Source organism: Nicotiana tabacum, chromosome 6 (genome assembly GCF_000715075.1).
Source record: "Nicotiana tabacum cultivar K326 chromosome 6, ASM71507v2, whole genome shotgun sequence".
NCBI lineage: Eukaryota > Viridiplantae > Streptophyta > Magnoliopsida > Solanales > Solanaceae > Nicotiana > Nicotiana tabacum.
In genome coordinates, this window is record NC_134085.1 from 75,464,878 (window position 1) to 75,481,540 (window position 16,663).

A 16,663-nucleotide genomic window follows, 5' to 3' on the forward strand; every position below is an offset into this window, starting at 1 on the left:
TGTTGGTGCTGCAACTTTTAAAGTGGAACATGGTTTAATCCTAATGCTCAAAGAGGAGGTTTTTATTTTAGGAATTCCACTGATGATGATCCGACACAACATCTTAGAGACTTCTTGGGTGTGTGTGCGATGCATAAGCAGAACAATGTCTCTAATGATGCCCTAAGGTTGAGGGTGTTCAATTACTCACTAGCTGGGGACGCAAGGAAATGACTTCAAAATATGCCACCAAACTCCATTCATTCTTGGCCTGAACTTGTTCGAGCATTTTTAGCTAAATGGCTCCCGCAAAGTAAGAAATCTAAGCTCCGGGATAAAATTTTCTTTTTTCAAGCAAGTACCGGGAGAACATTTACATGAGGCATGAGATCGATTCAAGTTATATTTAGTGAGGTCTCCAAATCATGGTTTTTCGGATTCTATCTTGTTGAAGAAATTTTACATGGGTTTAAATCCTATGAACCAATCTATAGCCAAGAATGCAGCTGATGGATCTTTTATAGACAAGACATTCGCAAGGGTCACACAAATCCTTGACAAAATGGCACAACATAATCAAGCTTGGCATTCAGAGGACACTACAGGTGGAATTGCATATGGTTCTCCTTCCTTGACTACCATTATCAAGGAAAATCAAGAGAGAGATCAAGTAATCACAGGGATTGCCACCAATGTCAATGTGTTGACAAAGATGTTCACTGAAAGCCAAATAAAGAAGGTAAATGTTGTGGAGGATGTTCAACCCATATCAAATGAAGACTTTGAGGAGGAAAACTATGTCAACAACTCTCAAGGAGGATATCAAAGGCAACAATACCAAGTTCGAGGACAACAAAATCAATGGAGGCCTAACCCGCAAGGGCAAGGCAACCAACAACGGTGAAATGACCAAGGTGGCTCAAATCAAGGAAATTGGAATAACCACAACAACAACTTCTCAAATCGGAGTTCAAACCCGTATGTTCCTCTAAAGGGTCAATATTCAAATCAAGGTTCCTCAAGTGATTCCAAGTTGGAAAGCATGCTTGAACGGGTATTAAAAAATCAAGAGAAGTCCGACACTTCTATGAGGAATATGACCGAGCTTGTTGGCTCTCATACCGCATACATTCAAAAATTGGAGATGCAAATGAGAGATCTCTCTAGGGAACAAAATCCGAAGCAAAAAGGGACACTTCCAAGTGACACAATTGCGAACCCAAAGGGTAGTGGGAGTGGCCCAACTTCTCATATCATTGCAATTACTACTCAGAGTGGGAAGGTACTACAAGGAGGAAGTGAACAAGTGGTTGAAGTAGAAGATTCCGAATGTGAAGTTGAGGTTGAAGAGCCAAGTGTTGTTGAAGTTGAAAAGGTTCCGGAAGAGTTGAAAGTGCAAGAAAAAAAATCGGGAACAGGTAAAGGAAAAGGTAAAAGAGACACTAAAAACTCTACCACCTATTCCTAGACCTCCTCCTCCATTCCCTCAAAGACTTTCTAGGAAGGTTGATGATAGCAAACTCAAAAACTTCTATGACATTCTCAAGCAATTATCGGTGAATATTCCATTTGTGAAAGCATTTCAAGAGATGCCGGGTTTTGGTAAATATTTGAAAGACTTGATTACCAAAAAAAGAACCACCAATAATAAAGTGGTGAATGTGACTTACCGGGTTAGTTCCATCATTGCAACATCTACCGTTCAAAAGAGAGAAGACCTCGGAGCTTTCACCATTCCATGTATTATAGGGACACATGATTTTGCAAGAGCCCTTTGTGATAATGGGGCTAGCATCAACTTAATGCCTATTGCCATTTATAAGCAAGCAGGGTTAGGTATGCCAAGGCCCACATGTATGAGATTGCAAATGGCCGATCGCTCCATAAAGAAACCGGTGGGAATTGTCGATTATGTGCTTGTAAAAGTGGGAAAACTTCATTTACCCACCGATTTCATAATCCTTGATTGTGCAGTTGACAAAGAGACCCCTATCATTTTGGGGAGACCATTCCTTGCCACAGGAAGAGCACTAATGGATTTAGAACGGAATGAGATCAAATTCCGTGTAAATGATGAAGAGGTTACATTCCAAGCAAGCAAGGGTATGAAACTACCACATGAATATGAAAGCATCTCGGTGATTGATGTTGTTGATGAAGTGGAAGATGCGGTTGAAATGAAGATGGAAGAACAATGCCTCGGTGAGGCATTGGCGGCTATTTTGATGAACTTCGATGGTGAAGATATGGATGAGTATATGGAATCAGTCAATGCATTGGAGGGGCTTGGGTTCTACACCTATGCTCCGGTGAAGCTATCTCTCGACTTGGAGAATAGAGACACTCATCCCGCAAAGCCTTCTATTATTGAGCCACCGCAACTAGAGCTCAAACCACTTCAACAACACTTGAGGTATAAATTTCTTGGCTCAAATTATACTTTACCGGTAATCATATCTTCTTTGTTGAATGATGTGCAAGTAGAACAATTGTTGGATATCTTGAAGGAGCATATGCAAGCTATTGGATGGACAATTACGGACATCCAAGGGATTCCGGTCGGAATTTACGAATAAAAAATCCAATTGGAGAATGAAACTAAACCAAGTGTAGAGCATCAACGATGGTTGAACCCGTCCATGAAAGAGGTGGTAAAGAAAGAAATCATCAAGTGGTTGGATGCCGGGGGTGGTCTACCCCATTGCCGATAGTTCTTGGGTGAGCCCGACGCAATGTGTGCCGAAAAAGGGAGGCATGACTGTGATTGAAAATGACAAAAATGATCTCATCCCAACAAGAACGATGACCGGATGGAGGGTGTGTATGGATTATTGGAAGCTCAACAGTGCCACGTGCAAAGACCATTTCCCTATGCCTTTTATTGATCAAATGCTTGATCGACTAGCGGGAAGGTCATTCTATTGCTTTCTTGATGGATATTCTGGTTACAACCAAATCAACATAGCATTGGAGGAACAAGAGAAGACAATATTCACTTGCCCTTATGGAACTTTTTCCTTTAGCCGAATGTCGTTTGGTTTGTGCAATGATTCGGCTACTTTTCAAAGATGCATGATGTCCATATTCTCCGACACGGTGGAGGATTTTCTAGAGGTTTTCATGGACGACTTTTCGGTGGTAGGTGACTCTTTTGAGCATTGTCTAAACAATCTTAGACAAGTGCTCAAGAGATGTGAGGAGACCAACCTTGTGCTTAACTGGGAGAAATTCCATTTCATGGTGGATGAAGGCATTGTATTGGGGAATAAAATTTCAAAACATGGCATAGAGGTTGACCGGGCAAAGATTGAGATCATTTCCAAGATTCCTCTACCTACTTCAGTTAAAGGTGTCCGAAGCTTCTTGGGGTATGCCAGATTTTATAGGCGTTTCATCAAGGATTTTTCCAAGATTGCAAATCCCATGTGTAAACTACTTGAGAAAGATGCAAAATTTGTGTTTGACGAGAAATGCCTCAAAGACTTTGAGGAATTGAAACAAAAGCTCACCACGACACCTATTATTGTCACACCCGATTGGTCTCTTCCATTCGAACTCATGTGTGACGCCAGTGGTGTAGCTATTGGGGCAGTGCTTGGCCAACGCCACAACAAGGTTCTTCACCTGGTCTCTTATGCAAGCAAGACACTCAATGGAGCGTAAATGAATTATACGGTGACTGAGCAAGAATTTCTTGCCATTGTCTATGCATTTGAGAAATTCCGGGCTTACTTGTTGGGATCCAAGGTGATAGTGTACACAGACCACGCTGCTCTTCGCTATCTTATGGCAAAGAAGGATGCAAAGCCTAGGTTGATTCGATAGGTGCTGTTGTTGTGAGAGTTTGACTTCGAAATCAAAGATAGAAAAAGGACGGAAAATCAAGTGGCAGATCATTTATCAAGGCTTGAAAAGGCAGGGAGACCAAAGGAAGATCTTGAAATTGACGATGTTTTCCCGGATGAACACATATTGGCATTATCTAACACTTTTTCTCCTCGGTATGCCGATATTGCTAACTACTTGGTTAGTGACCTTATTCCGGATGGATTGGAATCTTATTAGAAGAAGAAGTTTTTGAGAGATTGCCGGCAATACTATTGGGAAGAACCATTCTTGTTCCATGTTTGTGCTGATAACATCATCAGAAGGTGTGTTCTAGAAGACGAGATTATGCCAATTCTAAAGGCATGCCACGACTCACCGGTCGGGGGTCACCATGGGGGCAATCGAATGGCGGCAAAGGTGCTTGAATGTAGTTATTATTAGCCGTCGATTTATCATGATGCCAATCAAATGGTCAAGGCTTGCGACCAATGCCAAAGGCAAGGATCAATCTCCAAGAGGCATGAAATACCAATGCACTTTGTGATGGAGATAGAAATATTTGATGTGTGGGGAATTGGTTTTATGGGCCCCTTTGTAAGCTCTTGTGGTATGAAATATATCTTGGTGGCTGTGGACTATGTGTCCAAATGGGTTGAAGCAATTGCCTTACTAAACAACAAGGCAAGGAGTGTGACCACATTCTTAAAGAAAAACATATTCACGCGGTTTGGCACTCCTAGAGCCATTCTTAGTGATGTTGGGTCTCACTTCTGTAACAAGGCTTTCACGAGGCTACTGGAGAAATATGGCATCAAGCATAAGATGGCCACACCTTATCACCCCCAATCAAGTGGCCAAGTTGAAGTTTCCAACCGGGAGATAAAGAATATTCTAGCAAACACTGTTAATGCAAACAGGACCGACTGGTCAAGGAAGCTAGACGACGCGTTGTGGGCATACCGCACGGCATACAAAACCCCTATTGGCACTTCTCCTTATCGGTTAGTCTTCGGCAAGGTTTGTCATCTACCCGTAGAACTGGAGCACAAAGCCATGTGGGCTTTAAAAAGGTTGAACTTGGACTGGGCTGAAGCTGTAAATTTGAGGTTAACACAACTCGTGAAATGGAGGAATTCCATTTCCATGCATATGAAAGTGCAACTGTGTACAAAGAAAGGATGAAGTTCATCCATGACAAAAAGATCTTGAAAAGGGAGTTCAAGTCAGGTGACTTGGTTGTGCTCTTCAACTCAAGGCTCAAATTGTTTTCGGGCAAGCTCAAATCGAAATGGTCCGGTCCGTTCAAGGTGGTAAATGTATCCCCTTTTCGAATTGTGGAATTAGAATCGGAGGATGGGCTCCGAACCTTCAAAGTAAATGGCCAGCGAGTCAAGCACTACTTGGTCACAGATGGAGAAAAATTCTTGGTGGAACAGTTGGCTCTCAAAGATGGTTCGTGCCCGACCAATGAGTGAACCCAAAGAAAGGCCAACTTCGTCGTGCCGCGACGTTAAATCAAGCACTTCATGGGAGGAAACCCATGTGTGGTAACATCATTTTTGTCTTTTAAATTTTAACTTTTGTTAGATAGATTTAATTGAGAAATTTAAGTGTGTGTTAGAGTACAGGTGATTCAAAAGGGCATAACACTAGGTAAAATTGCGTGTTAAAGGGAAGAAAAGTCACCATGGGAAGTCTGCTATAGATATGCAGTCGCATTTTAACTATGCAGACCGCATAGTGGTCGCAAACCCGGACAGTTTATTTGGCAAAATTTGGTGGAAAAATGCGGCGAAGATGTGCACTTTGCAGACCGCATTTCAGTTATGCGATCGCACAAGTGCACCGCATTGTGTCCTTGAGCAACTCAAATAGAACCCACCGCATAACATTTATGCGATCGCATAAGGTGCAATGCGGTGACTTGTCCACCGCAAATGTTGCAAAGGTAAGTATCCCTACCCCTCACATATCACCAACATTCAAACACTTGTAAAACAAAAGAAAAGAATTTTTTTTTATCAGAAAGAACACAAAACAAAACAAAAAAAAAAGAGAAAGGAAAATGGCTAGTAGAATCGAAAAGAGTAAACAACACCTATTGAATTCATCTCCCAAGTGTGCTCATTTCTCCATCACTGGTATGTTCTCCTCTCCCGATTTCATCCATGTAAAGTTTAGTTTAAATTTGTTGTGTTTTTCCTATTTTTGTGTCCTTTAGTTTTTGTTCCTTTTATTTTCCTCTTCGTATTTGGGTATCTGTTCATAATGTGAGGGGGTTCTTGTATAAGTAGTTATGCTTGGGGTGTTGGGTAGTGAAATTAGGTTCGCCATTGTTGAGGGTGGAGTTCAAAATGTTGAGAACGATGACTTCTGTGGACCACATAGACGATTTGCGGTCCGCATTTTTGTCGCATAGGAAACCCTAGGTCACTTGAGGAAGATGACAAAATGTGGATGCTTTGCGATCACATAAGTGATATGTGGACCGCAAAGCCACCGCATACTGAAACAGTATCATGGCTTTTGTAACATGTTGTTTGCGGCAATTCTGCGATCGCAAATCCATCTTTGCGGTGGACTTTGCGATCACATAGTATGAATATACTTTCCAAGCATTTAGTTATGTGATGGTTATGTGAACCGTATAATGGATATGCTATCCATAACCCATCACATAATTGTTTCCTCTTAGCAACCAAAAGTTTTGCGACAGATTTGCGGTCCGCATAGTGGTTATGCGACTGCATAACCTGTCGCATACTTGATGTTCTGCGCAAATTTTTTTTCTTTCTTTCTTTTCTTTCTTCTGATGTCTACTATGTTGCTCACACTTCATTTCTATGCATATATGGCCCCCAAGAAACATGCATCTTCTTCCAAGAAAAGGGCGTCCACTAGTCGTTAAGCACAACTAGCCAAACATTCACGACTGGACCCTACTGTTGCACATCCCTCCCAATCTGATGAGGAGGAGACCTTGCCATCAGTTGACTTACAAGTTGAGGCAAGAAGAAAAAGAGGAGATCATTTCTAACTCAGGTTTGGGGTTGAAGGTTCTAGGGAGCTGTATAGAGAAGGGCTAACAAAATATAAAATCCTTGCCGAAAAACAACTAAGTCTGAACAGGCTACAGGAGCAGTACCCTCACATACTGGAGAATATCAAGGCTAGAAATTGGGAGTGCTTCACTGAGCTGCCAGATGATTACAATGAAATAGTGGTCCGTGAAATTTGTACATCCTATGGAGCCTCCAGGACCCCTCATCACAAGCGCAACAAAGTTTTCTTTGATACTGTCTTGGTTCGGGGGAAACAAGTGTTTTGTAGCAGTGACACCATAAATGAGTTCTACTTCCCAAACTGGAGATCGGGCACAACGGAGTATGACACCAAATGGGCCAATAGAGATAATGAGCGTAGTTGGATAGCGTCAGTGATAGACAAGGGGACCCCTGCTTGGATTGACCCTCTGTATAAAATACTCAAGGAAGATCTCACACGAGAAGATAGATTTTGGCTCAGTTTTGTCACCTCTCGATTGATACGGTCCCGAAATGAAACTGACATAAGCATTGAGAAAGCTCTTCTCATTGAATGCATTATGACTAGGATAAAGATTGATGTGGGTGACTTCATCTTCCGAAAGTTAGTATCCAGGCCAACCAGACAGTTACGTCACTTCCATTCTCGTGCTTGATCACAACCCTCTGTAAGGCTGTGGAAGTCCCTTCAATACCACACACTGACAAGACGGGGAAAGCTCTGAAGGATATTAATATCACACGCATTAATGATGCAGTAGATGTTGCTCCCCCAGAGGTGCAGACCTAGATTCCTACTGATACAGAGCCCTCAGATTCCCAGACTTCTGTTTCTCCTCAGGCTATTGTTGCATCCACTTCCACTCCGCAACCCACCTCTCAGGCCACCATTGCATAGCCTTCTGCTACACTGCTAGCCATTTTAAGGCTCGATCTCTTAGCTTAGCATGCAAATTCTAAGGTAGACCAGCTTCTGAAGAACCTACCCACACTCATCAGGCAGGCTTTGTGTAAGGCCCCAGAAAATTTTGCTATGTAATTTAGGATTTTATGGTGCCACGTAGGTTAATTATAATATTTTATGTACTATTAACATGGTGGGCATCAATTGGATTTGGTAAATAAGTGTACAAGTCTTATGGTAAGTAATTTTTGGCCCAGGGAAAGGCCTAAGCCTAAGTCAAATTGGAAATTTCATAATAGGCTAAGATTCCAAATGAGTTTGCACAAGTCGACACTTTGAACGAGCTAAATATATATAAGGTTTTATGTGATGAACAACCTATCATATGAAAGGTATTCGAGTCTAGTTTCCAATGCTTTAAATCGTTCGTCATTTGGACATTCCTACACAAAGTTATGACCAAATTACCAAAGGCTGGAAAAATGCGATCCTGTGTCGAATCTGCGATCGCAAATATGTTGCATTTTTGACTCTACGATCGCAGATCTATCGTAGATTGGGCCAGTGTTGCCCAATTTTGGGCACCTATTTTGCGATGCATTCTGAGGCCCACATTCTTGTTTTGCGGTCCATTCTGCAATCGCAGACCCGTTTTTGGAGGCTTCTTTTTCCTATTTTATAACCCGACCCCATTTTAATATATAGTTTTTGGGGCTTCATTTGGGGTCATTTTCTACTGATTATAGAGAGAGTTGAGAGCATATAGAGAGAGAAAGAGAGAGAAGGATCCTAGCTTCATAATCACCCATCTCTTGCTCAAGTCTTCAAGAATCAAAGAACCCAATCACATGTTCTTCATCTAAGAGGTAAGGTTCTATACATTAAACTTTAATTTCGAGTTTGGGGTATAAGATGGGTTATTGAGGTATGATTCTTGGGTGTAATAGTATTATGTATACATGCATGTACAAATTAGGTTTGTGGAAAGATTGTTGAATATAAATAAGTAAAGATTGGGTTGAGGAATGAAGGAAATCTTGTAAAAGAGATTTGAAATCAAGATGCTCAACTAGTATTTGATAAAATGCTCAAATGAGCTGAAACCATGAATACCTTTCTAATTTGTGTTCAATTTTGTTATGTCTCAAAGTAGATTGGGATTGCTAGAATTTCCAAAACGTCGTAGTAACTTAAGGAAAACATAAACAAGGTATGTATGGCTTAAACCCCGTCTTTTAGAAATTGAGCTCCATCGGTGTTTGTGTGAATACGGTAAGATTAAAGTTGAATCGTTGTATTGATTGTTGTTTCACATGAATTTGGGGTTGCGACCTTATGTGCGTGAAACATGTGTCTCGATATGATCAATGTGCTATTCTTGATAACTTGAAAGGGTGCAAGGAATATGAATCATGTATTGAGATGCTTAAGCCTTAAATTGAGATTGAAGCTACATATATTGTGCCATCTATGTGAAGTCTCATCTATTTTTACAATTCTATTTGCTCTTGTGTGCACATATTATCCTAAAATTGAGAATCTAACATTGAAAGTGGAAATGATGTGATAATTGTGGCCCTAAGTGCCAATAAGTTGATATGATATATGTGAAATAAAGATTCAAATGAGATGATTAATGAGAAGGGACAACGCCTAGGTAAGGCGGCCTAGCCGATCGGGCCGTGATCAGACACCATGTCGTACACATGGTGGTAATGTACTGATATTGAATTCTGAAAAAAGGAAAAGAAGTGGTGTTTGAAGTATATGTCTCAATTGAGGCAACCTAGCCGAACTCCGCTCAAGATAGAGGTGGTATTGTGAACAATGTTGAACAGTATGAAATGCCCCAAACTAAAGGCTATGGAAACATGATGTGAAAATTGTATGATTCTTTTACATTGATAATGTTGTGATCATTTAAAGCTTTTGAGTTATACTTGTGATTTCCTTATTTTTGTATGAAAGTTCTTTCTAACTAGATGGTGTTTAGTTATACATACTAGTGTTATTCAATGGCACTAACGTCCCTTTTGCCGGGGGCACTACGTCTTTAAATGGATGTAGGTGTTTCTATAGCAGGCAATATTGGTCGTAGCTAGTTCCGCATCATCCTTTCAGCTGACTTGGTGAGCCCCACTTCGTTTCGGGGTCCTATTTCATCTGTTTATCATGTACTTTGTATTTTGAGGTATAGCCGGAGCCTTCTACCAGTATTTCCATATTACATTACTCTTCAGTTGTATTTAGAGGCTCCGTAGACAGGTTGTAGGTGGTGTTTAATAATGGGGAATTGAGTTAGAAATCTTGATGTTTGGCAAAGATTTATAAAACTTGTAATATTTTGATAATTATGAATTAAGCTGTTAATGGAAATAAAATGGAAGTTGTTAATGAAATACTTACAAAGTATGATTAATGGAGTCCATCTCCTATTTATTAATGAATTAGTTTGGGTAGAAGGAAACCTAACAGGCTTGCTCAGTTGGGTTTACTCCGTTGAGCGCCGGTTGCGCTCCTCAATTTTTGGGGAGGCAGGCTTTGACCCCTATCCAGTCCTCAGTGACGGCCCTCCAATAGCAACAGACATCTTATGGGGATCGCCTGAAGCAGCTTGAGGTACGAGTTGAAAAGATAGAGCGGGGTGAGGTTGGCGACTTGCCAAAGCTCCGTGATGATGTTGCCACACTGAAAACTGAGCTCCACAAAATGTAAACTCTAGAGTTCGATCTATCCTCCTTCATGCCCAAGGAAGGAGAGCAGGGAGCGGGCACGACCATAGCCGGATTAGACCTTGATTTCTCCACTTTGATGACCACCCCTGCACCTCAGACTGTCGGGGCTTCCCAGCCTCCAGCTTCCCCTGCACATATTGACATCTCTTCTGAGGAAGATTCCGGACACTCTATAGAGTCCAAAGGTGGGGAGGCAGACGAGGGAGAGACTGATGAGGATTCGTAGTCCGAGGAGGATGAGGGTCCTCAAAAGAAGGGTAAGCAGATTGCTACCCCTACAGTTGTAGAGAAGGAACAAGCAGCTGTTTAGAAGGGGATAGAACATTCGCTAGCAGACATGGTCGCCCAAGACAATCCATCGACCACTCAGCTATCAACATGCGAGGATAGCAGCTCACAGGCCCCAGCTCCAGTGGTGGGCCAGTTAGAGATCCCTCCTCCATCAGTGGAGTTCACTCCTCCAGCTGAGATCTCATCGGTCCCAGCTTCAGCATCAGAGGGTGACCCCACTATCATTCAGCCAGCTTCCGACTCCTATAGCGCTTAGTACGCCTCAGGGAGCCCCTAAACTCTGTTTTACATTCTTATGCATTAGGGACAATGCATGCTTTTCAGTTGGGGGTGGGATAGCCTTGTACAAACTCTTTTTTTATGAATTAAACTGTTGTACATGTTTTTGTGTTATATAAGCCAACTTCTGTAACTTCTGCATATACTTGTGTTGTGTGGTTTTTGTACATGGGTTATCTTTGTATATAAAAAAACAAGTAGATAGTTGTATGTTCATCTTTAGTAATTATAGTAATGAATCCCCCTTGGTTTTTCTTTGCCGGGTTCTTTTCCAAGGGTGTAATAGTAGAACTATGATCGTGGCATGAAACATTTGACTTGTTTTGTGCTATTGTTCTAGATTCAAGCACGTGATAAGTTTTTGTGGAACAAATTGCACCCTTCAAATTTTGTTATCGAGTTTCAAGCATGTGTGCATATAAATAACCTATACCCTTCCATTAATATATAAAAAAGAAATCAACTATGTGAACTTGAGGCTCGCTCTTTGACTCTATGTCTACCTAGAGTTATACATGTAATATGATGAAAGCTTCGAGTTGCCAAGTGTTGACTTGAGGGCTAAAACTATGTTGATTCAAACAGTTCGCCATGTGTGTGAGTATTTGTATAAATAATTCTTGTATTTACTTCTGCCATCTAGAACTTGCCCGATTGGTCTTTCGATGCTTACATTTGGTTGGAGAAATGACCTTAGACAGTCTTTGTGATTTTGGAAAAACAGTTAGCCTTTCAAGCTACCCATTGTACAGATATTATCACTAGTTACCCCACTTGAGCCTTTAACCTTTTCTTTGGCTACCTCATTACAAATCTTTCCCCTTTTGTAAAATAATTCCCTCTTTTGAACCCGTCCCTCCTTGAACATTGAGAATGAGGCTAAAAGCCTAAGTTGAGGGTGTGGTATCAAGCCGAAATTGCCAAGGTTGTACACTGAGTGTAGGAAAGTATACCTCAAGATATGAAACTATTCAAGCTCCAAAAAAAGTTTGCAAGAGAAAAGAAGAAAAAGAAAAGAAAAGAAAAAGAGATGTATGTATATATATAAATACCGAGCCTTGAAGAAAATTAGAGAGGTATTTAAGGTGGCTCAATGTTGGAAAGTAGGAGCTAATGAGGGCTATGTGGTTTGAAAAGAAGCAAAAAGCAACAAAAAAGAAAAATATGAGTAGTGTTCAAGGAGGGTATAGTCACTTGTACCCAAATGTTTACCCGACCCTTCCCTAAACCTACATTACAAGCTTAAAAAATCCTTATGTGATCTCCAACCGAACGTTCTTAGAATAAAGTGATGAATTAAAATAAGGGCAAGCCAATGATATGGTATGTTGTAACACTTGAAACTCTTTTTGAGAGTGAGTGTCTCTGTGAATCCGTCCCTTTTGTCGTCATTGAAAATATTATGAGTTTGGGACTTTCTTTCTAGTGAGGGCACATGAATTGTGAGGTTGGACAGAAGTTGAGTTCTTGAAGTCGAATGTTAGTGCACTCAGCTGAGAGTAATATTTTGTCAAATTGGCCGAGGGTCAAAGTTTCACAAGTTGATTAGTTTTCTTTGTAAATAACAATGATGGTTCAGGAAGGGTAAATAAGCGAAAGTGCATGCTTGTAGTACTGACAACTAACACCGTCCACGATCACTATTGTTTCATATCGTTTAGATGGAGTCTAGAATAGGATAGTTTCATTTTAGTTTCTTGAGGACAAGCAAGAGTTTATGTTGGGGGTGTTGATGTGCCAGAGAATTTCGGCACATTTAATACTAATTGCTTAGATTTTAGCTTGTTTTAAATGCAACTATCTTTTATACTTATGTAATTTTAATGTTTTGCAGTGTATGAGGTATAAGGGCCCAAGAACATGGAAATGAAATCAAAAAGCTGCAAAAGGACAAGAAATGGCAAAATGCGATCGCAGATGCAACAATGCAGACCACAAATCTAACATGCGGGCCGCATATTGCCCAGCGGAACCGCATAGCCCAACAGTCTATTGGCCAAATTCAGGTGCAAGAAATGCGGTCCATTATGCGACCACATAACATGTTTGTGGTCCACATAATGGATCGCAAACTCATTGTGGAAATTTACTGAAGCTGGAAGTGCGGTGACACTATGCGATCACAAATTAACAATGCGAACTGCATAACCAAGATGCGATGACTACCTGAAAACTAGGATACGAGGATGCGATGGCTTTGACAAGAATGCAGACCACATGTCTGTTATGCGAAAGATATGCGGTCACATAATTGACCTAGAAGGGTATTTTTGTCCGAAATTTGTCCTGAACTTTAGGCCACTATAAATAGATTTATTGGGGTTTTGTGGGGGCATCTTGTCTTGTTTTTGAGCTACATTCCAACCCTTTGATATTCCTCTCTTTTGGAAGCTTTAGAGGGAAGAATCTTGCACTTTGTGAGTTTTATGGCATTTAGTATTCTCATCTTTTTGTATTTTAGCATGTGTAGCTAACTTTAAATACTAAGGTTGTGGACCCTAAATGAGCGTTATGTTAATGAGTGTTTAATATTGAATATATATATAATGGTTGGTTGATATATATATTTATTTCTCATTCTTCATTTATTGTTGGTGGTTGCAAACATTAACAAGTGCCATTAAATTCTTTCTTTACTTGGAAAGTGAGTTAGAGTTTGGAAGAAGTAAATATCAAAGACTCAAGGCTTTAAACCTTGTTTAATAGAATCGCTTAGGAATAAGTGGGTTTTATTTGGCATATATTGATTGTTCTTAATTGCAACTCTTTTATATTTGGAAAAATCATAAAGAGGAAATACTACCCAACTATTAGAAAATATTGGGTAGTCATTTAGAAATCATTTGCATATCTAAAAAACCTTGCATTGCAAATATATCATATTAACACCGATAGCATTACATTTCATTGAAGGGGACACAACCTTGGTTTCCTTAATCAAATTATTTACATTCTCAACGTCAAAATTAGTTATTTCTTCAAATCACAATCATATCATCCTCTTGTTACAATTAACAGAATAGAATTACGACCCAAGTCAAGTATCACACTACTGGAGTAACTTTTTCACGCCTATTCCCTGTGGGATTCGACCCCAACCTTTTTGGGTTATTATATTTGACACCGACTGCTTTACACTATTTAATTAAAAGTGTAATTTTAGCGTATCAACAATCTCGTCCCTTTATCATTTTTTATCGCATTCTTCTTTTACCATTCCATAATTACTAAAACCACTTAATTTTGACTTAATGCCACATCACTCTATATTGCCCCCTTTAGGGGAGTACTAATATTTAGTGCTATGATGATCTACGTATAAATGTTTTACCTCTTCATTTTTGGCATCTTTTCACATCATCGATGACCCTTACTCGCCTTGCGATAATCGTTTTGTACCAAAGGATAACAAATTTCCTTACGAGGGAGACACCTAGTGTAACTAGAACCTACAGTCCCTTAATCTTAACTTTGCTCACATTGCTTGCTTTAGGGAAGCGTCTTCCTAAACGACCATTCTCTGAATTCCTCATAAATCTTCTTCTGTTGTCCATTCTATTATTGCCGGAACGCAATTTGAAATTCTCATGATGCTCACTATTGTCAAATCATTTAGCCCCTAATTCATGTTTAGTTTATCTTGTTCACCAACCCATACTGATTTCTATTACCACGAGGTTTAACTCTCCTTTCTGGTAGTCACGTTGGAGTCACGAACTTATTTCTCTAAATGAGGATATGACTTTATGGCCTATACTCCATTGTTGTCTCAAGGCTCGTCATCTCTCATCTTTTCCTTCACTTGACTATAGAATCTGTAATATTATCATTTTTTTGATCTACCGTTGTACTCCATGTACCCCATTTTACTCATAATGCTTCATTAACACTCTTCTTATTTTCATGCTAACATTTTTGTCTATCATTTTATACTGAAAATTCGAACAAAACATTCTTTTGCTTTTATCTCCCCTTGCTCCATCCATTAGCTCCTCGAATTTGTTACGACCCCAGTTCGCCATCTGTGAACTGTCGTGACGGCACCTAGTCTCTACGACTAGATATGCCTAACAAATGCGGAACATAAACAAAACTTGCTGAAGAAATAATCAAAAACCAAAGAACTGAATGGAAACAATAGCTATAATACCGCTCGACATATACAACACAACATTCTCAAAACCAAGTACATTATCCCAAAACCCGGAAACTCACGGAAACACAAGCTTTTGGAATATCTAACGGTCTAACTCCAGAATATCTAATCAAGAAAGAAAATACAGAAGGGCAATGTTTAACAGCTAGAATAGAAAGGGACTACTCGATCTGCGGACGCGGCAGATGTACCTCGAAGTCTCTAGAGCAGTCGCCTCCCTCAAGGATGGTATGTCTGAGTAGTGGTACCTGGATCTGCACATGAAAAACATGCGCAGAAGGGGCATGAGTACACCATAGCGGTACTCAGTAAGTGCCAATCCTAACCTCGTTTGGGTAGTGATGAGGAAGGTCAGGGCCCTACTGAGTTTAAACAAATATAAAGATCAACAGTATAGAGCAGAACAATATAAATAAGTACAACAATAAAATAACATAGGATGTACAGGACAACAACAACTATACAGAAACAAGGTAAACACGGAAAGGAAATACAGCTCAACACTAATAATAACAATCGAGGATCTCCTAGGATACCGTCCTATAGTCCCATATGTACATATCCAATGGATCTCCCGGGATCCTATCCCGTAGTCCAACTCATAGTGCACAGGGATCTACCGGAATCCCGTTTCGTAGTTCCAAATGTAAATACCCAGTACTAGGGAAATCTACCAAGTGCATTCACGTAATTCCATATAACTGTGCAGGGAATCTACTAGAATTCCACATCCATAGTCCCAAAATAAACAGACAAGGGGGGAACTACCGGAATCCCACATCCGTAGTCCCAAAATAAAGAGACAAGGGGGAGCTACCAGAATCCCACATCCGTAGTCCCAAAATAAATACACAGCAGCAACAGGAAAATATACAGAAATGGCAAAATTTCATATTAAGACAACAACTGATTCTAGCCTAGCATGCTGCACAGAATTCATGTATGGCAGATTGAGCAAATAAAGAAATTAAGTCACTTAGACATGTTTTCCTAAGCTAACAACAGACTTAATGGTGCAAGTAATAAAAACAGGAAAGGAAACATACTAGTGATTGCTTAATGAAAACCGGATTTCCAACAATTAGCACAAGTACGGACTTATCACATCACGTACAAGGAATTTCAATTACCAAATATACCAATCCTAAGGGAAAGGTCCCCCACACAAGGTTAGACAAGCCACTAACCTCGAACCGGCTCAAAATCAACCCGAGACCACGTTCTTGCCACGAGTACTCGACTCCAAATGGCCCAAATCTATTCAATTCAATTGCATAATGTAAATAACACTTCAAGTAACTAATTCTACAATTAAATTCTAAGCTAATACGCGAAATTATGAAAAATGACCAAAGTGCCCCTCGGACCCATGTCTCGGAATCGGGTAAAATTTATATTTCTAGAAGCCTCGCACTCTCACGAGTTTAGTCATATCAAAAGTACCAAA

General features: G+C 40.2%; 1 non-coding gene across 1 annotated transcript; it reads right to left on the reverse strand.

The window, feature by feature from the left end:
* Positions 1–303: 303 nt before the first annotated feature.
* LOC142182401 (small nucleolar RNA R71) lies at positions 304–411 on the reverse strand. Its single transcript, XR_012711236.1, has one exon. It is a non-coding gene; the product is annotated as a small nucleolar RNA R71 (small nucleolar RNA).
* Positions 412–16,663: the final 16,252 nt, after the last annotated feature.